Source organism: Salmo trutta, chromosome 31 (assembly GCF_901001165.1).
Source record: "Salmo trutta chromosome 31, fSalTru1.1, whole genome shotgun sequence".
NCBI lineage: Eukaryota > Metazoa > Chordata > Actinopteri > Salmoniformes > Salmonidae > Salmo > Salmo trutta.
The window spans coordinates 25,659,510-25,682,781 of record NC_042987.1 but is presented as its reverse complement, the minus strand read 5'-3'; the positions used below and the strand labels follow the sequence as shown (position 1 = coordinate 25,682,781).

General features: G+C 43.3%; 1 protein-coding gene across 6 annotated transcripts in view; it reads right to left on the bottom strand.

Moving 5' to 3' along the window:
- The window catches only part of LOC115169829 (partitioning defective 3 homolog), a 264,582-nt gene that overhangs the window by 166,759 nt on the left and 74,551 nt on the right, over positions 1 to 23,272 (bottom strand). The gene's annotated exons all lie outside the window — the stretch shown is intronic.

The window sequence follows — 23,272 nt, the reverse complement described above, 5'->3', positions numbered from 1 at the left end:
GCAGTTGGTGGGTGGAGGTTGAGGAGGTACAGTATTGGGTTAGTTCATAGTACACCTCTCCTCTCCCGTTTCTCCTCAGGCTGTGTGTAGGCTAAATGAGATTTCCTTGGTGTGATTGGGTCAGCGGTGGTCTTTCCTCTCTGGCTGGAGGGGATAGTGTTTAGATGGAGCTTTATGAGATCATCCTAATCCTGGGCTCCCGTGTGGTGCAGTGGTCTAAGACGCTGCATCCCAGTGTAAGAGGCATCACTGCAGTACCTGGTTTGAACCCAGGCTGCATCACATCCGGCCGTGATTGGGAGTCCCATAGGGCGGCACACAATTTGCCCAGCATCGGCCAGGTTTGGCCGTCATTGTAAATATGAATTTGTTCTTACCCGACTTGCCTAGTTAAATAAAAGGTTAAAAAATAAACAACAATACATTCTCCTTAAAAAGGAGACATGTCTGGAGCTCCTCTCTAACGCTGATAGGATTAGGTTTCACCTCTGGGTTCAGAAACATCTCACAAATGGTTATTTTTACACCGGCGTTCAGGTACTGCGTTTACCACACTGAAAGGCTGGCACGAGAGGCTCCATTTCCCGACCCGGGCCCGGGAAATGACATTCTGACCCATTCTAAAGACTTCCCAGTCGTTAAAGTAAAGCCAGAGTGGAAGGAATTCTTCTGGAATCGAGTCAGCACTTCTGACTGACTCAGCCTCCATCACATCACCACATCCTGTTGACCTGCGTGTATACACTTCCTGCTCTATCCCTTCCTGTCCAAGGCATTTCCGCAGCGACAGGGGAAAATGCAGGAAGTCATCGTCGCAGGGAGGCACAGGCAAGACCACAACACTGCTACTGTTTGCATGACCGGTACAGGTAGGCGCAGCATAACAATGGCTTGACTACCTGTATTCTACTGTCCTGCACAGCACACACAAGACATGATGCAAGTCTATGGGGGTTAAGAGTCTGTGCTCTCCTCCCAGAGAAGCGAAAGGGCCGGCACCATCTCAATGCTAACACCACAGTGTCCCCTTCTGGAAGTTAATAGTATTCTCTGTGTGTGTGTGTGTGTGTGTGTGTGTGTGGGAAAATAGGTTTTGCCCATCAACAAATGGGCAAAACCTATTTCTAGTCAAGGAAGGTTTGGACAAGCAAGCAGCACACAAACACTTCCACATTGTGGGATGCATTCCATCAGGAGAACAGAGAAAATGCAGGTGGGGATAGAACGAATGAACTGTCCTATGAGTGAACCAACTTGTATGACAAAAGAGATTTCTATCACAATTCCTCAATGTGATATGTTGTGACAACAGGCAATAGAGGGCTAACTATGTCCCCTGTAGTGTGCAGTAATAGACAGAAGAGAATACCCAGACAGTACGTCTCAGTGTGTGAACTGAACGTGCTGCCAGTGTGTGATAGTTAGCTACCGGACTCATCACCTACACTGCTGCTACTGTTTATTACCTATCCTGTTACCTAGTGTCTTTATGTACATATCTACCTCCATTACCTCGTACCCCTGAACATGGACTCGGTACTGGTACCCCGTGTATGTACAGCAGCAAAGTTATCATTACTCATTGTGTATTTATTCCTCAAGTTAATGTTTCCTTTTTGTTCCCTCTGCATTGTTGGGAACAGCCCGTAAATAAGCATTTCACTGTTAGTCTACACTGACTGTACAAAACATTAGGAACACATTCCTAATATTGAGTTGCACCCGCTTTCCCCCTCAAAATAGCCTCAATCGTCGGGGCATGGAATCTACAAGGTCGGTGTCGAAAGCGTTCACAGTAGTGTGAAGTTGGCTGGATGTCCTTTGGGTGGTGGACCATTCTTGATACACAAGGGAAACTGTTGATCGTGAAAAACCGAGCAGCGTTGCAGTTCATGACACCCTCAAACCGGTGCGCCTGGCACCTAATAACACTCTGTTCAAAAGCACTTAGATCTTTTGTCTTGTTCCTTCACCCTCTGAATGGCACACATACACAATCCATGTCTCAAGACTTAAAAATCCTTCTTTAACCTGTTTCTACCCCTTCATCTACACTGATTGAGATGGATTTACCAGGGGACATCAACACGGGATCATAGCTTTCACCTGGATTCACCTGGTCAGTCTGTCATGGAAAGAGCAGGTGTTCTTAATCTTTTGTACACTCAGTGAATACCTGTTGTTTACCAAGCATGTGACAAATCCATTTTTAATGGATGTTTTTATTGTGTGCCATGTAGGTCTAGCTACCACTTCCTGAATCCTCATTGCACCGACAAGCCATTTCTTCCCACAAACAAACCACCGCCGGCTGGCACTGGTGACTCACTGTGGGAACCCAGGTGGCTAGATGCCGCTGTGTGTGTGTGTGTGTGTGTGTGTGTGTGTGTGTGTGTGTGTGTGTGTGTAACAAGCCATCCTCTCTCCGGGCAGGGCAGCCTCTTGGGATTAACATGGAGGGTCCAGTGTTTGCTGTGTCATAAAACCAAGGACATGTCCCAAATGCACCCTATATAGTGTACTACTTTAGACCGGGCCCATAGAAGTCTGGTCAGAAAGTACTGCACTATATAGGGAATAGGGTGCCATTTGTGATGCAGACAAGTACTGGCCAAGTGTGGGAAACAGAGCCAAACCCCAGGGTTAGTGGTTTCCTGTTTTACTAGGCGAGACGTTTCAATGAGCTGTTACATGTAACGATGAAAGCGCGTACGCATTCTGCCACTGACGACTACATTGTCCTGCTCTGACGTTGCTGGACTTATCTCAATGACTCTGTACCAAGGGAGACCTCTGCTGGTCAAAGTTAGACTGTCCTGACAGAGAGAGAACACAAAACTGGGCAATATTACAGTGTTGACCTAGGATCAGGTCCCCTCCCTGTCCATATGATCTTATTCCTTCTGACCTAAAAGACAAAACTGATCCTAGAACAGGACTCCGACTCTGAAATGCTTTATGAATACAGACCGTAATCTCATGAATGGACCTGAACATTCAAAGGATGTATTCCTTTAACTTGGATCGATTAGACAGGTACAAGGATGGCACCTCTACCTAAAACAGCATCAACGACACTGGAAACCTAACCCTAACTCCTAGCCTTTATCCCCAAACCCTAATTCCCATAGAAATAGCATTTTTCCTTGTGGGGACGAACAAAATGTCCCCAGCTTGATTTTTTGGGTTAGTTTACCGAGGCTACAGTTCATACATAACTAAGCCATATCTGAGATGAGGATCCAGCTGAGAACAGAACACAAAGCGGTATCGCAGAGTTTCTAAACCCACAGCTGAACCCACAGACTTCCGGGACCTCTTGTGAAATAGACCAAGAAGGCCAGGCCGGGGTTTAGGGTTTGAGAAGTCAATGAGAGAAGTGAAAAATTCTTCCTTAGTTCATTTTCTCCAAATCTAAAGGTATAACCTAGATTTGAGATAATGTCTTAAGTAGTCGAACATGTTATTAGCACAGCCTCGTGAGAGTGACACGACACGTTTTCATTTTAGTCAAAAACTATATCGAAAGAATGCATTTGATTTGACGGCCTGCACATGCGTAGTTCGGCATGAAACGACCGTTAGACCCGATGAAATGTTTCTGCGCATGAGCGTAGCTAGCCAACGTAACCATGACGTCGCCTGTGTGATCAGAGACTTCTATTGGAGAATAAGTGTTTGTCCATCTCCATGGCTGTATTGTGTTTTGGTGTATCTGGTTTTATAGCAGTTGCTGGGTAGTTGTGGTCGTGGCTCCAAAAACATGTAGGCCAATAACAGCTCATTGTGGCTGCTCTTAAAAAACAGAAGTGTCAGTTGTCAAGGTCTTTGGGTGCCAATAATCAGTTATTATAACTTTAAGAAAACAGCCTAAAGCACTTTTTCAATCTTTCATTCACACAAACGTTCAGCAAAAGGTTAGAAATATGAATAATCTTCCATGCACTACTATTACTGCATGATAACTAAACAGCAGGCCTTTGTTCCTTCATGGACTTCTAGCTAAGGGGAAAATCATTAACGTACACCAAGCTTCAATAAGGCTCACATACGTGAATACACCGTTTCAAAAGGCAACACATTATCACTGAAAAGCTTAAGATATTAGTCAGCCAGGGTGAGAATTGCACAGTCAGCCATAGTTGAGATGAAGCAGTGGAGGGGGAAAAGGAAAGACATGTTGCACTTACAGATGTACACCTCAGGAGGGCAGCATTGTTCCTCTGTACTGACCCTGGACTTACTACATGCTGGCTAAGGATCTGTTTGTAGTGATACCATGTCTACTTGACAAGCACACACAAAAATATTGGTTTTATCGTTACTACTGGTATGTCAAATAGTTTATGTTGAAGAGTTAGCTAAGAAATCAGTCTTCATTATCAGGAAACACAGGAGAAAAGTGTGTCCTTACCCCAAATTCCCTCAGAGCATAAAAAAATATTCAGCTGGGAGATGGAGAAGGGAGGTTCAGATTTGATTAACATCTGCTCTTCCTCTTTTACAGCCTGGATGTGTCCGAAAAGGGACCAAATTCCCTTTATAGTGCACCCTGTTTAATATGGACTCCTGTGGACTTCACACAAAAATAATCAGATTTTCCCTGTGGCCTCATACAGCAGACATAAACCCACACTGTCTGGGAGAAAGTATTCACACCCCTTAACTTTCTCCACATTTTGTTGTGTTACAAAAGGGGGGTTAAAAAGGATTTAAGTGTCGTTTTTTGTCAATATACACAAAATACTCTGTCAAAGTAGAAGAATAATTCACAAAAACATTAGAATGTATGGAAAACCCTAATATACTGCATCTTGAAAATAAATCTGTTTTAAACCATTACACCCCAGCTAGCAATGAGGAATAGGCCTCATTGCTAACTCTCACCGGATTCGGCCCAACTGATTTAAATCGGCCCGGAATCAGGTGTCGGACTCGGCCCGGAATCAAAATGAATGACTGCCCAGAATCGGCCCAAGTATGTCGGGCCGTTTCAGTCTACCGGAATTACCTGATTTAGTAATTTTATATATTACTATTATACATTTTATACATACAAATTATACCCATCCACAAAATCACATTGGGTCGGAGGAAATACCATACGCCTGGTGACCGTGCATGTGCCTTGCCCGCCACAGCGCAATGGGACAAGGACTTCCCGGCCGGCCAAACCCTCCCGTAACTCAGACGACGCTGGGCCAATTGTGCGTCGCCTCATGGGTCTCAGCACGGGTCTCGAACCAGCATCTGTAGCAATGCAGTTTGCACTGCGGTGCAGTGTCTTAGACTGCTGAGCCGCCCAGGAGGCTCCATGCAAATTTTTTAATGCTTATCAATTGCCTTGCACAAAGTATCAAAAAACGCAAATACTACACAGGGCTCGTAAAGAATTACATTTAAATGTTAATTGTATTTTTTGGATCACAGAAACAATGAGAAAATATGGAAAAATAAATAATGAAATGTTAATTATATAAAGCAGCCCGTGTAATCATCTGCCAGAGAGTAGCCCCAATCGGCCCGAGCCCCAAGTATTACATTTGGGCCAGATAACTCACACCGGAATCGGCCTGACCCCCAAGTAATATATACATTTGGGCCAGATAACTCTCACCGGATTCGGCCTGAGCCCCAAGTATTACATTTGGGCCAGATACCTCTCACCGGAATCGGCCTGACCCCCAAGTAATTCAATTGGGCCAGATACCTCTCACCGGAATCGGCCTGACCCCCAAGTAATTCAATTGGGCCAGATACCTCTCACCGAATTCGGCCTGAGCCCCAAGTAATTCAATTGGGCCAGATAACTCTCACCGGAATCGGCCTGAGCCCCAAGTAATATATACATTTGGGCCAGATAACTCTCACCGGAATCGGCCTGAGCCCAATCCCCACATTCTAGACAAAAGTAATACATTACATCGGCCGAGTGACTCTCAGCCGAGTGCCCCGACTCAGACAGAAATCGGCCCAGATCCACTGTGCTAGCTGGGACCTGTGTTTTATATTGAAAGTCAACAGTGAGTTTTTGCTTCAATAGTGTGTTACGTTCCCCAGCAAGAAAACCAAAAATGTCGCTCAAACAGAAGGGGGAACTAACAAAGTCACTGACCAGCAACCAAAACATAACAGGTGGGGTTTCAGGAGGGGTTCTGAAAGACACTCATGGGGGTGTTCACTGACAGTTGCCTAGCAACAACCGGGACCTAAAAGACACCCACAATGAGCACCCACTAAATTTGTCCAAGAAGAAGCAAACAAAAGAAAAATCCACACCAAACGTAAAGACAGGAAACAAACCAAAAAGGTGGAGCAAAACGAGAAACAGGGATATCAGAAAGGATTGTTTGTCTAGAAATCAAAATAGGTAGTCAACTAAAAGGAGTTAACCCTCCGCATCCATCAAGACAACTGGAGCACTGAGCCAGCCACTCCTAAATAGCACCTGGGTCAGCACAGGTGAAACACCTTCCCACTAATGACACCCGAATGTGTAATACACACCGACTTACACGGTGAGCCCTACCTGCTAACCAGCTATACGTGCTAAAGTCCAACCTCAAAACCTAAACCTGTAACAAGTGTAATAAGAGGTGTGCAACACATATAGCAGAAAATGTTTTCACATGATAACGCCATTTGGCTAGCAGCCACAAATAGCTAGGTACATTAGCTTACAATGAAAAAGCAAGGCATTTTTGTCCGAGAAGGCAGCCAGAAAAACTCCCTAATGTTTTGCTTGAAGTTAAACTTGCATTTTAAATTGCAGTCTAAGAAAAACTACACTGGAGGAAAGTAGCGCAGAAAAGTTGTCCACACATCAGATCATGTCAGAACTCGGTCTGGTGATCCAATGAGGGGAGCAAAGATATTTCCTCCAAGTGGAGAAGTACAACTGAAGCAGGAAATTGTCCTTTCACATACATGATTTTGACTGTGGCTGAAGCCGAGTAGAATTTACAATAAGAAGCATTTTAGATCTGCATTTACTAAACCCAGCAAGATATTTATTCTGCGTTTTATCTTTCCTTTTCTGCATGAAAATGGCAAAATCCTGCATTAACACGATCCCTGGTGATGTCTTGAATTTGCCCCAAACACTTTGTATCTAGGACAAAAAGAACATTTTTGTCAAATTTTTTACAGTATTACTTTAGTGCCTTATTGCAAACTGGATGCACGTTTTGGAATATGATTTTTTGTACAGGCTTCCTTTTCACTCTGTCATTTGTTAGTACAATGTTGATCCATCCTCAGTTCTATTATCACAGCCATTAAACAAAAAATTATCTAAAAACATAATTCTACTTCCACATTATGGAGTATTGTGTGTGTGTGTGTAGATCAGTGAGACATTCTCAAATTAAACCATTTTCAATTCAGGCTGTAACAAAATGTAGAAAAAGTCAAGGGGTGTGAATAATTTGAAGGCTCTGTAAATGTCAGGAAAATCACAAACTGCTTGAATATCTTGGTTTGATTTTCACACAATGATCCTGATGACAAATTAGGCGTAGCCTACTCGAGCAGGCTGTAAAAGAGAGGGCTACAAATGTTAACTTAAAGCTGGAATCCTTAGCGGTGAAACTGCCACGTCCGCTTGAGATATTACAACAACAAAAGACGTTACTTCAAACAACCAAGACTTTTTTCCTTTGGACATCGCACATATGATGCTAGACGCTCATCTCCTCCAGTTAAAAACAAACAAGTGAGTCTGGGGCGCTGTTCCACCTTGGATCCCAGCTTTAAAGAGGGAGCAAAAGAAAACGCTTGTGTCTTAAGCCATTCTCTGACTTACTGCATCTTGCCCCCATGTACAGATCTTCACTCGTCTCAGTACCTAAAAAGGCTTGCTACATTATTAACAACCGTTCTGGCCACAGACACATGACAGAGCAGGAGAGCCAACCAAAAGCCTCATCACAACAAAGCAGATCAAAGGCTTCGCTCATTCTCTCTCTGCAGTCCTGCAACTGCTCCCCATCTCCCTGACTGCATGACTATCCATGACTCAGTCATGTAAACGTGGGTGTGTTCCTCTCATGGGGGATGGGCTGAATGAAGGTGAGACTTAACGGTAGCCTACACACACCACTGCTACAATACACTGCTTTATGTGGTTCATCATAGCTCCATGGAAACCTAGGCTAACAAGGAGTAATGTCACCAAGGCAGTAGAAGGCTACCAATGAGCCACAGAGCGCTGGCAAGGTATTTCCCATGAGGCTGTGCGTGCGTGCTCCCATAAGGCTGGCTTTCATTAACTCACCAACTACACCCACCTTTTGGGAAGCACAACATGTGGCTTGTAAAACACAAGGTATATTCAGTCTTAACAGAAGGAAACACTCAATATATTTTTCTGTATACAGGCCTACTTCTAGGTCAATGTACAGTGAATTTCTTGACAAATGTGCTTCACACTGGTCTTAATGAGTCGTGCCCAAATGATGAATACCCAGTGACAGCTTGCTTTCTCAACGTTCCACTCTAACCTCATTAGAAGCAATTAACCATAATTAATATTGAGCTTTCCGCTTCCGTTCAGTTTAAACCCCTTCAAGTGTTGAACTGGTCAAATGTTTAAATGGCCACTTGTGTTTAGCAGCAGCTACCTACATATCATATGAATCATGTTCTTGACTTGGTCTTAGCTAGTAGATGCTCTCTGGTCTTCCCCTACAGGGGCTCAAACAGAGTTTAGACCTTTCTACCCGGTCTTCAAAAAGGTCTTGCAGCGAAAAGTCGGCAAATCCATGTGCAGAGGTAAAAATGGTGCACGCGCGGGCAGTAAGACCCAGCAACACAGATGTGAAAAGGTACCTTAGTGTGTTAACCTCATGTATAGACCTTTCTATCAACCACATCTTAGCAAAGTCCTATAGACACCATGCTGTTCCTATTAGGGTGGGACGTAGCAGCAGCGTGGAATAGAAGGTCATTAGTTAGCAGCTCTCCTCTGAAGGGTCTTTGATGGAGAGGCAGATGAAGGATATCACACACACAGGTCACCACTAGGTCATGTAGTGATGGGTGGAGACAGGTATACTACTACTACTACTACTACTATTTGATGGGGGTGGGGGCCACAAAAAAACAAGTTGTCACAAGGGGCCGCAGTGGCTCGTGGTTCTGCGTACCCACATACATACACCCCCCAACCGTGCAAGCAAAGTATTTTAGTGCCCCCCCCCCCTTGTGACAGTGAAGAGAAAAAACAATGTACGTTTTACATTTAATTTGCTTAAATTCTACACGTTTTGCCAGGGGGGGGGCAAACGTTTGACGTTTTTAATATCCTGACTGATGATGAAATGGGTCTTACCCCGGTTGGTAATTCAGCCATGCTTACTACAAGTTTAGAACTTACAAATCTAAATAAAAATTGCTGACAGACTAATTGAGTGACTGATGCAATCAAATTAGGAAATTACACCTTGTGTATTCTACTATTCCAACTATCAACAATAAGTTGAGACCCCGACCGACTTCAAATATATATTTTGAAACGTATTATTTATTTCATAAATTGGCAGGCCTGCTCTAGGGCATCCCTGCTCTCTATGGCTTCAGAGAAGATTTAATGAAAGTGATAAAAGCAGCCCAGAGGCGTGGTCTAAGTCAACTCATGACCAGTTTGAACTATGTTAAAAAAAATGAGTTTCTTTCCACACAACTGTATTTATATTTAATGCTTTAGAATACATAACAGACATCGTTCATAAGTACAACTATGTATTCTAATGGGGTCTATACTAATATTTATAGCATCATAAAACATCTGTGTGCTACAAAAATCAATGCACTTGGCGGACAAACAAGCAGGCTAAATATAGAGGCCCCAAAATCAATACATGTAAACGTATGTTTTCGTGGATATAACAATTGAACAGCACCCTCCCAAAGGGAACACAGGGTTTGGTTGATAAACGTGGATTTGATTTCACAAATGGCGGTTAACTAACGCGCCATCCTTGTTCTCTATGGAGCACAAGGCCACATTGTTTCACTTTCAGCAGGTGCACAGTGGAGTCTGGTATAGCAGGTGAAAGCACCTGATAAATCCATCTCAATCAGTGTAGATGAAGGGGTAGAAACAGGTTAAAGAAGCATTTTTAAGTCTTGAGACATGGATTGTGTATGTGTGCCATTCAGAGGGTGAAGGAACAAGACAAAAGATCTAAGTGCTTTTGAACAGGGTGTTATTAGGTGCCAGGCGCACCGGTTTGAGGGTGTCATGAACTGCAACGCTGCAGTTTCCTGTGTGTCAAGAATGGTCACCCAAAGGACAACTGTGGGAGGCATCCATGTGTGTGTTTGATTGAATTCAAAATGGATTTGCTCACTTTCTGACAGCACCCATTTTGATTGGAACAAAACCTTCAATTATTTTCCCTTTGTAGAAGTGCTCAGAAAGTGACTTTTTGGACCTGAATGCCAAAAAATTGATGTTAAGGTAAATGTTTTTTTCTTTTCAATGAATAAAATAGTTTGACAAGCCTGTTTGAGCTTTTAGATGATAATCTCAAGCATTTATCTATTCCAGTGATGAAGACATGGATGTCTCATGGTATGGTGGGCTGGGGTATGAAAAATAGGTCAACTTTGAGCCCCTTTATCTCTGGAATGTTTTGGCATTCAGGTCCAAAAAGCTCCTTTCTGAGCACCGCTACAATGGGTAAATATGTACGGAAGGCTTCGTTCAAATCAAAAGGGGTGCTGTCAAAAAGTGATTGAATTTAAATGTATTTACACAGAAGTGTGTGCGTCTGTCGAGAAGTGATTAAGTGGAGATGGTCCGTGCAGCTGTCTGCCCTGCCCAGACAAGGAGTCCGCTGTGTGTGTGTCCTTCCCAGACAGCATAGCCCCGGGAGGGTGCAGGGACACGCCAGTCACCTGACACCAATGTTTTGTGTGTGTGTGTGTGTGTGTGTGTGTGTGTGTGGTGTTGAATGTCCTACTATCCTCCATCTCTGGGCAATTATTACTAGGCAGGGCGGACATTGACTGACCGTTAAAGACGGGAATGCCATCAAGGCTCAAGGCTGGACTATAGGCCAAGGGAGAGGACATGGAGGGAGGGACAGACAAAGACACACAGCATCTGAAAAAACACTCAGTGAATCCCTGAGCTGTCTGCCACCATTCCTGGCAGCAGCGATGACACACTGTAACCCAATAAAAGCCATATCACTCACCAGGCCACACATGCCTTCTCCACAGTCTTTAAAAAGCATCTCGCACATGTCAGAGATGCAGAACGAGTTGCCAGGAGAGTGGAGTCATGTTTAGTGGAGTGGTTATTGGGCTAGTAGCCGATTATGGCATCATATAGCTATGTAATTAACTCCAGGTCAGAACTGCTGTAGCCACAGAACTGGAATGAGTAGAACTGGAATCCACAATCAACTCTATTCATTCAAGTCTACTTATTCCATTTCTATGGCTGTAGAGTATCAGACTAAACTGACCGGCAAATCAATGTATACAGACATGTAACGTGTGTCCCAAATGGCATCCTATATAGCGTACTACTTTTGACCCGGGCCCACAGGGAATAGGGTGCGAGGGAGACATGGCAAGGAAGAGGAGCATGGAGAGGAGGAGGAAGGACACCAGAAACGGGAGCCTGTGTTTCCATGGAATGTGTCTGCCCCAAATCTCACCATTCACCTTTGTAGCACACAGCTTACTTTGTGCAATTTGTCTGTCTCATTTATTGAACTGGGATCTGAAAAGTGCATGTACCTACATAGCTGCTCAAAGCGGTGGCGTGTCATATTGCTACCCATCTAGGGCATCCTGAGGGCGGCGTCAGTAGACCAGTGTGGGGGACCCTGCAAAGGCCCCTTCCCAGAAACTGCATGCGCTCATCTCTGAAGGCATTCAAAATGCAGCTTGTGCATTCACTTGGCCACAGTGGCAGGAAGTGGGGAGCCAAGAGTGTGGCACCCAGGGGTGTGGACCGAGTTGTTACTCATCATTTGAAAGTAGGCCACTCCCTGGTGAAGTTTAAAGGACATAGGAGACAGTGTGTGGTGTGCATCCAGAGTGGACGCTGGGCAAAGAGATATCAAGTAACTTCCTCTAAGTGCTCTACGTGTTCTGTCACACTTTGCAGGATGGGGCCGTGCTTCCAGAAGTACCATGACATGTTGTAGGCTAAATGCAAACACTCAAATGACAGTGAAATATGAATTTGTCCTCCAAATCGTATTAGGGAAATTGTATCTTCTCTCTGAAATCTGTCTGGATTCACTGAATTGTTGTCAAAGTAGACTACTACTTCTACATTTTGTTTCAGGCCTGGTCTGTACTAAATCTTATTGAGGGTGTCTATATTTTGAAATAAGCTGAATCGTTGTCAAATCAAATAGCCTACTTTGTGTGGGTTTTGAAATACTTTCTGAATATTGTCCTCCGGTTACATTTTCACATAAGTATAATAGACTATACTTAGTAAATTTTACAAAATTACTCAAAATGTACTACAATTTAAATACTCTTGTTTATTGTTGTGTTGAGTGTTAATAGTAGAGGTCGGCCGATTATTCGGAATGGCCGATTAATTCAGGCCGATTTCAAGTTTTCATAACAATCGGTAATCGGTATTTTTGTCCACCGATTTGCCGGCAAGTCAGATTAAGAACACATTATTTTCAATGACGGCCTAGGAACGGGGGTTAACTGCCTTGTTCAGGGGGGGATTCGTTTTTGCAACCTTCTGGTTACTAGACCAACGCTCTTACCACCTGCCTTACATTGCACTCCACGAGGAGTCTGCATGGCAGGCTGACTACCTGTTACGCGAGGGCAGCAAGAAGCCAAGGTAAGTTGCTAGCTAGCATTAAACTTACCTTATAAAAAACTATCAATCTTAACATAATCACTAGTTAACTACACATGGTTGATGATATTACTAGTTTATCTAACGTGTCCTGCGTTGCATATAATCGATTTCTCATTGAATCACAGTCTACTTCGACAAACGGGTGATAACAAGCGCATTTGCGAAAAAAAGCACTGACGTTGCACCAATGTACCTAACCATAAACATCAATGCCTTTCTTTAAAATCAATACACAAGTATATATTTTAAACCTGCATATTTAGTTAATATTGCCTGCTAACATGAAATTGTGTCACTGCTCTTGCGTTCCGTTGCCTGGCTCGTTGCGAACAAATTTGCCAGAATTTTACATAATTATGACATAACATTGAAGGTTGTGCAATGTAACAGGAATATTTAGACTTAGGGATGCCACCCGTTAGATAAAATACGGAACGGTTCCGTATTTCACTGAAAGAAAAAACGTTTGTTTTCGAGATGATAGGTCATTAATATGGTCGAATCCAGAAACTAAGGCTTGTATTTCTGTGTGTTTATTATATTATAATTAAGTCTATGAGTCTGACTGAGCGGTGGTAGGCACCAGCAGGCTCGTAAGCATTCATTCAAACAGCACTTTTGTGCGTTTTGCCAGCAGCTATTCGCAATGCTTCAGGCATTGCGCTGTTTATGACTTCAAGCCTATCAACTCCCAAGATTAGGCTGGTGTAACCGATGTGAAATGGCTAGCTAGTTAGCCAGGTGCGCGCTAATAGCGTTTCAAACGTCACTCGCTCTCAGACTTGGGAGTGGTTGTTCCCCTTACTCTACATGGGTAACGCTGCTTCGAGGGTGGCTGTTGTCGATGTGTTCCTGGTTCGAGCCCAGGTAGGAGCGAGGAGAGGGACGGAAGCTATACTGTTACACTGGCAATACTAAAGTGCCTATAAGAACATCCAATAGTCAAAGGTATATGAAATACAAATCGTATAGAGAAATAGTCCTATAATAACTACAACCTAAAACTTCTTACCTGGGAATATTGAAGACTCATGTTAAAAGGAACCACCAGCTTTCATATGTGTATCGCGTGGCTCAGTTGGTAGAGCATGGTGTTTGCAACGCCAGGGTTGTGGGTTCGATTCCCACGTGGGACCAGTATGGAGAAAAACATTTATGAAATGTATCCATTCACTACTGTAAGTTGCTCTGGATAAGAGCGTCTGCTAAATGACTAAAATGTAAATATGTTCTCATGTTCTGAGCAAGGAACTTAAAGTTAGATTTCTTACATGGCACATATTGCACTTTTACTTTCTTCTCCAACACTTGGTTTTTGCATTCTTTAAACCAAATTGAACATGTTTCATTATTTATTTGAGGCTAAATTGTTGTATTATATTAAGTTAAAATAAGTGTTCATTCAGTATTGTTGTAATTGTCATTATTACAAAAAATAAGTAAAAAAAATAATAATAATAAAAAAAAAACATCATTGGCCGATTAATCGGTATCGGCTTTATGTGGTCCTCCAATAATCGGTGTCGGCGTTGAAAAATCATAATCGGTCGACCTCTAGTTATGACGGTTATTTTATTTTCATCCATAACTGTCAGTTACACAGCTATACGGTAATTGTGCCAGCACTAAGGTCACGGCATTGACTTACCCCCTTTATTGTAGAGAAGCTTATCCACCAACTCTAACCATTTATTGTGGAGAGAAGCTTCAGTGAGCCACTAACCGTATGCTTACTAACTACACCCATAACTGATCAAAGCTGCTCTCTCCCCCCACCCATCTCCCTCTACAGATTAATTCAAGCTGTCACTCACTTCCAATCCCAGTCTCATTCATCATCCATCCCCCTTGAACAGAATCACAGGCTTTAAAAATCAGGCATGGGCGATAATCTATTAGACAACAGCGAGGCAGTTAACCCACTGTTCCCCGGGTGCCGAAGATGTGGATGTTGATGAAGGCAGCCTCCAGCACCTCAGAATCAGAGGGGTTAAATACAGAAGACACTTAAGTTGAAGGCATTCAGTTGTACAACTGACTAGGTATCCCCTTTCCAAGTTTCCATTCAGCCATTTTATGCAAGTACAGTAATGGCCAAAAGTTTTGAGAATGACACAAATATAAATTTTTCACAAAGTCTGCTGCCTCAGTGTCTTTAGATATTTCTGTCAGATGTTACTATGGAATACTGAAGTATAATTACAAGCATTTCACAAGTGTCAATGGCTTTTATTGACAATTACATGAAGTTGACGCAAAGAGTCAATATTTGCTGTGTTGACCCTTCTTTTTAAAGACCTCTGCAATCCGCCCTGGCATGCTGTCAATTAACTTCTGGGCCACATCCTGACTGATGGCAGCCCATTCTTGCATAATCAATGCTTGGCGTTTTTGTTTGTCCATCCGCCTCTTGAGGATTGACCACAAGTTCTCAATGGGATTAAGGTCTGGGGAGTTTCCTGGCCATGGACCCAAAATATCAATGTTTTGTTCCCTGAGCCACTTAGTTATCACTTTTGCCGTATGGCAAGGTGCTCCATCATGCTGGAAAAGGCATTGTTCGTTACCAAACTGTTCCTGGATAGTTGGGAGAAGTTGCTCTTGGAGGATGTGTTGGTACCATTCTTTATTCATGTCTGTGTTCTTAGGCAAAATTGTGAGTGAGCACACTCCCTTGGCTGAGAAGCAACCCCGCACCTGAATGGTCTCAGGATGCTTTACTGTTGGCATGACACAGGACTGATGGTAGCGCTCACCTTGTCTTCTCCGGACAAACTTTTTCCGGATGCCCCAAACAATCGGAAAGGGGATTCATCAGAGACAATGACTTTACCCCAGTCCTCAGCAGTCCAATCCCTGTACCTTTTGCAGAATATCAGTCTGTCCCTAATATTTTTCCTGGAGAGAAGTGGCTTCTTTGCTGCCCTTCTTGACACCATGCCATCCTCCAAAAGTCTTCTCCTCACTGTGTGTGCAGATGCACTCACACCTGCCTGCTGCCATTCCTGAGCAAGCTCTGTACTGGTGGTGCACCGATCCCGCAGCTGAATCAACTTTAGGAGACGGTCCTGGCACTTGCTGGACTTTCTTGGGCGCCCTGAAGCCTTCTTCACAAGAATTGAATCGCTCTCCTTGAAGTTCTTGATGATCCGATAAATGGTTGATTTAGGTGCAATCTTACTGGAAGCAATATCCTTGCCTGTGAAGCCCTTTTTGTGCAAGGCAATGATGACAGCACGTGTTTCCTTGCAGGTAACCATAGCTGACAGAGGAAGAACAATGATTCCAAGCATCACCCTCCTTTTGAAGCTTCCAGTCTGTTATTTGAACTCAAATCAGCATGAGAGTGATCTCCAACCTTGTCCTCGTCAACACTCACACCTGTGTTAACGAGAGAATCACTGACATGATGTCAGCTGGTCCTTTTGTGGCAGGGCTGAAATGCAGTGGAAAAGTTTTTGGGGGCATTGCAAAGAGGGACTTTGCAATTCATCTGATCACTCTTCATAACATTCTGGAGTATATGCAAATTGCCATCATACAAACTGTGGCAGCAGACTGTGAAAATTACTATGTGTGTCATTCTCAAAACTTTTGGCCACGACTGTAAAGTACATGTCAGCGAAATAGATTCACGACGGGCTTGATTGAAACATGACATTTTTCGGTAAACTTTTCAAATGTTCACAAAACACGCTAGACAAGTTGGCCGATTAATTAGGGCCAATTTCAAGTGTTCATAACAAATTGGTAATCAGCCTTTTTGGACGCTGAATATGGCCGATTACATTGCAATCCATGAGGAGACTGCGTGGCAGTCTGACCACCTGTTACGCGAGTGCAGCAACAGAAGGACCTGTTGCTGTAAGGTAAGTTGCTAGCTAGCATTAAACTTAACATAATCACTAGTTAACCTAGTAATATCAACCATTTGTAGTTAACTAGCTTGTCCTGCGTTGATTATATGCAATGCAGTGCCTGTTCATTTATCATCGAATCACAGCCTACTTCAACTTCGCCAAACGGGTGATGAATTAACAAAAGCGCATTCGCGAAAAAAGCACAATCACTGCACAAATGTACCTAACCATAAACATCAATGTTTCTTTCTTAAAATCAATACACAGAAGTTTTTTTTTTTTAAACCTACATATTTAGTTAAAATAAATGCATGATAGCAGGCAATATTAACTAGCGAAATTGTCACTTCTCTTGCGTTCAGTGCAAGCAGACTCAGGGTATATGCAGCAGTTTGGGCCACCTGGCTTGTTGTGAACTGTGTGAAGACCATTTCTTCCTAACAAAGACCGTAATTAATTTGCCAGGATTTTACATAATTAGGACATAACATTGAAGGTTGTGCAATGTAACAGCAATATTTCGATTTAGGGTTGCCACCCGTTAGATAAAATACGGAACGGTTCCGTATTTCACTGAAAGAATAAATGTTTGTTTTCGGATTTGACCATATTAATGACCAAAGGCTCGTACTTCTGTGTGTTTATTATAAACTCAGCAAAAAAAGAAACGTTATCACCGTCAACTGCGTTTATTTTCAGCAAACTTAACATGTGTAAATATTTGTATGAACATCCAGAGTACAGGTCATGGTGTAACGCTCATTCCTTCGATGATAAACGTGGATCCGACCATCACCCCTGGTGAGACAAAACCGCGACTCGTCAGTGAAGAGCACTTTTTGCCAGTCCTGTCTGGTCCAGCGACAGAGGGTTTGTGCCCATAGGTGACATTGTTGCCCGTGATGTCTGGTGAGGACCTGCCTTACAACAGGCCTACAAGGCCTCAGCCTATTGCGGACAGTCTGAGCACTGATGGAGGGATTGTGCGTTCCTGGTGTAATTCCGGCAGCTGTTGTTGCTATCCTGCATCTGTCCCGCAAGTGTGATGTACCGATCCTGTGCAGGTGTTGTTACACGTGGTCTGCCACTGCGAGGACGATCAGCTGTCCGTCCTGTCTCCCTGTAGCTCTGTCTTCGGCGTATCAGTACGGACATTGCAATTTATTGCCATGGCCACATCTGCAGTCCTCATGCCTCCTTGCAGCATGCCTAAGGCACGTTTATGCAGATGAGCAGGGACCCTGGGCATCTTTCTTTTGGTGTTTTTCAGAGTCAGTAGAAAGGCCTCTTCAGTGTCCTAAGTTTTCATAACTGTGACCCAATTGCCTACCGTCTGTAAGCTGTTTGTGTCTTAATGAACATGCACCTGTGTAACAGTCGTTAATTGTTTATGGTTCATTGAACAAGCATGGGAAACAGTGTTTAAACCTTTTTCAATGAAGATCTGTGAATATTTGGATTTTTACAAATTATCATTGAAAGACAGAAACGTCCCTCTTTCAGGACCCTTTTTTTGCCGAGTTTATTATAATTATGATTTGATAGAGCAGTCTGAGCGGTGGTAGGCAGCAGCAGGCTCGTACGCATTCATTCAAACAGCACTTTACTGCATTTGCCAGCAGCTCTTAGCAATGCTTGAGGCACAGCGCTGTTTATGACTTCAAGCCTATCAATTCCTGAGATTAGGCTGGCAATACTAAAGTGCCTATAAGAACATCCAATAGTCAAACGGTATATGAAATACGAAATGGTAGAGAGAAATCGTTGACGCGTCATAATTCCTATAATAATGACAACTTCTTACCTGGGAATATTGAAGACTCATGTTAAAAAAGAACCACCAACTTTCATGTTCTGAGCAAGGAACTTAAACGTTAGCTTTTTTACATGGCACATATTGCACTTTTACTTTCTTCTCCAACACTTTGTTTTTGCATTATTTAAACCAAATTGAACATGTTTCATTATTTATTTGAGGCTAAATTGTTGTATTATATTAAGTTAAAATAAGTGTTCATTCAGTATTGTTGTAATTGTCATTATTACAACAAAAAATAATAATAATAATATATATATATAAAAAATAACTAAATAAAAAAATAATGAATAAATCGGCCGATTAATCAGTATCGGCTTTTATTGGTCCTCCAATAATCGGTATCGGCGTTGAAAAATCATAGTCAGTCGACCTCATCTGCACGCTACTGTCTAGAGTGCACATGCTTATTTCAGAGTAGGCACAATTCCTATATAAAACGCAAACATTTTTGGTGAGTTGGAAATGCTATGAAAACCAATTTCTCTTGTATTTTCTTTTGATTAGGTACATAGGAAATTAACTGTAAAAGGTATTTTTATGTGCACTATGTCATCACACACAGCCTTGTATCCTCAACAAGTCAATTTGATAGTAAAATCTCTGGGAGGAAAATGCGCCTGCTATTTCTATGCACATTTGAGAATATTTGCATGAAAATCTGTCTCCAATTGGTTTGGAAACATGCATACACTCTCAAACAAACCCACACCATGGTCTGGATAGAGCCCGAATCAGTCTGTAAACTGGTAAGAGTCACTCACACTAAGCAGTATCACTGTGTAAGAAGAACGTTAGTCTAAAATTGAATCACTTGTACATGCAATACACACTGTACCAAGCCTACATCTGGTGGAGGTTTCCCACATGGATTCCCATATTAAATCCCGGCTGCAACTCATTACAGCATCCTAATGTTAACATTACTTTGGTCACAGTCAGCCCAGTGTATTGCGGTAACACGGATTCTGATATCGCCCAGTGGCCTTGGCGCACAACAAACCCAGCTGAGAATGTGACCCTTGGTGACCTCTGAGCCCTGCTGTCCCTCACTCAGAGGATTTGCTCTCCATCAGACTCATTTTATAATGGTGAGAAACAACAGTGAGAGATGAGAGGAAATGAGACGAGTGGCCAGAGGGCAACGAACGCAGCTTACAACTCTGTACTCTGCATTTTACCTAACTGTGTCTGTCGTAAAGGGCACCTGATTCCCTATAGAGAGCCATATGGTCCCTGGTCAAAAGTAGTACATTATATAGGGAATAGGGTTGGGTGCAGTCATAGTCTATTCTGTGGAGAGGGGTGAGTGAAGTAGCCCAAGCCTTTTCTAAATAGACAGACAGTTTGCTGCTTGCCTCATATATTTATGCATCTATGTTATTGATGAAAAACAAACATATGGATTCACACATCTGGACAGGTCAAGAAGCGGAAAGACCTACATGGACATTGGGAGGAAAAACACATTTTCCCCGTTCTAACATGATACAGTAAGTGCCAAAATAAAGGATACACCAACATAACGTCTTAATAGGGGATTGGGGCACTACGAACCAGAACAGCTTTAATGCACCATGGCATAGATTCTCCAGAATCTCCCACAAGTGTTTAATTGGGTTGAGATCAGGTGACAGACGGCCATGGCATATGGCTTACATCATTTTCATGCTCATTAAACCAATCAGTGAACACTCGTGCCCAGTGGATGGGGGAATTGTCATCCCATGGGGGTATAGCCACATTAGCCAGAACTAATGGCCTCCCCAGCATTCTCCCCAGCATTTTCATAAATGACCTTAAGCATGATGGAATTTCTATATACTTTGTATCCTCAAGTCAAATCAAATCGTATTTGTCAAGTTCACCAAATACAACAGGTGTAGACCTTAACTCTATTTCTTGAACTGCATATTTGGTAAAGAAAATATTTACGAAATAAATTAAAGTAATATACAAAGAGCACAATAAGGAGGCAGTATACAGGGAGTAAAGGTACCAAGTCAATGTGCAGGGGTAGAGGTTAGTCAAGGTAATTTGTACATATCGGGTAGGGGTAAAGTGCCTATGCATAGATAATAAACAGCGAGAGGCAGCAGTGGAAAATGTAAATAGTCCTTGTGACCATTTCAATATTTTTTTTGCATTCTTTTTTTAAATATTTTTTTTATTTAACCAGGTAGGCCAGTTGAGAACAAGTTCTCATTTACAACTGCGACCTGGACAAGATAAAGCAAAGCAGTGCGACACAAACAACCAAGTTACACATGGAATAAACAAACGTACAGTCAACAACAATAGAAAAAGTCTATATACAGTGTGTGCAAATGGCGTGAGGAGGTAAGGCAATAAATAGGCCATAGTAGCGAAGTAATTACAATTTAGCAAATTAACAATGGAGTGATAGATGTGCAGATAATGATGTGCAAGTAGAAATACTGGTGTGCAAAAGAGCAAAAAGTTAAAACAATATGGGGATGAGGTAGGTAGATTGGATGGGCAATTTACAGATGGGCTGTAAATGATCGGTAAGCTGCTCAGATAGCTGATGCTTAAAGTCAGTGAGGGAGATAAGTCTCCAACTTCAGCGATTTTTGCAGTTCGTTCCAGTCATTGGCAGCAGAGAACTGTAAGGAAAGGCGGCCAAAGGTGGTGTTGGCTTTGGGGATGACCAGTGAGATACACCTGCTGGAGCGCGTGCTACGGGTGGATGTTGCTATGGTGACCAGTGAGCTGAGATAAGGCAGAGCTTTACCTAGCAAAGACTTATAGATGACCTGGAGCCAGTGGGTCTGGCGACGAATATGTCGCGAGGGCCAGCCAACGAGAGCATACAGGTCGCAGTGGTGGGTAGTATATGGCGCTTTGGTGACAAAATGGATGGCACTGTGATAGACTGCATCCCATTTGTTGAGTAGAGTGTTGGAGGCTATTTTGTAAATGACATCGCCAGAGTCGAGGATAGTCAGTTTTACGAGGGTATGTTTGTTGCGAAATAGGAAGCCGATTATAGATTCAATTTTTGATTGGATATGTTTAATATGAGTCTGGAAGGAGAGTTTACAGTCTAGCCAGACACCTAGGTATTTGTAGTTGTCCACATATTCTAAGTCAGAACCGTCCAGAGTAGTGATGCTAGTAGGGCGGACGGGTGCGGGCAGCGATCGGTTGAAAAGCATGCATTTAGTTTTATTCGTGTTTAAGAGCAGTTGGAGGCCACAGAAGGAGAGTTGGATGGCATTGAAGCTCGTTTGGAGGTTTGTTAACACAGTGTCCAAAGAAGGGCTTGGGGGTAGAAGCTGTTAAGGAGCCTTTTGGACCTAGACTTGGCGCTCCAGTACCACTTGCCGTGCGGTAGCAGAGAGAACAGTCTATGAATTTTACGGGCTTTCCTCTGACACCGCCTAGTATATAGGTCCTGGATTGCAGTAAGCTTGGTCCCAGTAAGCTGATGTATGGGCCGTACGCACTACTCTCTGTAGCGCCTTATGGTCGGATGCCAAGCAATTGCCATACCAGGCGGTGAGGCAACCGGTCAAGATGCTTGCAACGGTGCAGCCGTAGGACCTTTTGAGGATCCATAACAAATATTTTCAGTCTCCTGAGGGGGAAAAAAGGTGTTGTCATACCCTCATGACTGTCTTGGTATGTTTGGACCATGAACACGAAAGAGCATGAAACACTCGACCCGCTCCACTACAGCCTCGATGTGAACAGGGGCGTGTTCGGCCCTCCTTTTCTTGTAGTCCACAATCAGCTCCTTTGTCTTGCTCATGTTGAGAGAGGTGTTGTTGTCCTGGTACCACACTGCCAGGTCTCTGACCTACCTAGAGGCGGTCTCATCGTTGTCAGTGATCAGGCTTATTACTGTTGTGTCGTCAGCAAACTTAATGATGGTGTTGGAGTCGTGGATGAACAGGGAGTAATGGAGGTGACTAAGCACGCACCCCTGAGGGGACCCGTGTTAACGATCAGATGTGTTGTTACCTACCCTTACAACCTGGGGACAGCCCGTCAGGAAGTCCAGGATCCAGTTGCAGAGGGAAATGTTTAGTCCCAGGGTCCTTAGCTTAGTGATGAGCTTTGTGGGCACTATGGTGTTGAACACTGACCTGTAGTCAATGAACAGCAGTCTCACATATGTGTTCCTTTTGTCCAGGTGTGAAAGGGCAGTGTGGAGTGTGATTGAGTCATCTGTGGATCTGTTGGGGCCGTATGCAAATTGGAGTGGGTCTAGGGTATGCGGTATGATGATGTTGATGTAAGCCATGACCAGCCTTTCAAAGCACTTCATGGCTACTGACGTGAGTGCTATGGGGCGGTAGTCATGTAGGCAGGTTAACTTCACTTTCTTGGGGACTATGGTGGTCTGTTTGAAACATGTAGGTATTACAGAATCGGTCATGGAGAGGATGAAAATGTCAGTGAAGACACTTGCATGCTCTAAGTGCACGTCCTGGTAATCTGCCCTGCGGCAGATGTTGACCTGTTTAAAAAGGTCTTGGTCACAACTACAGAGAGCGCGATTACACAGTTGTCCGGGAAAAGCTGATGCTCTCATGCATGCTTCAGTGTTGCTTGCCTCAAAGTGAGGATAAAGGGCATTTAGGTAATTGGGTAGGCTTGCGTCACTGAGCAGCTCGCGTCTGGTTTTCCCTTTGTAGTCTGAAATTGTTTGCAAGCCCTGCCACATCCAATGAGCGTCAGAGCCGGTGCAGTAGGATTCAATCTTAATCCTGT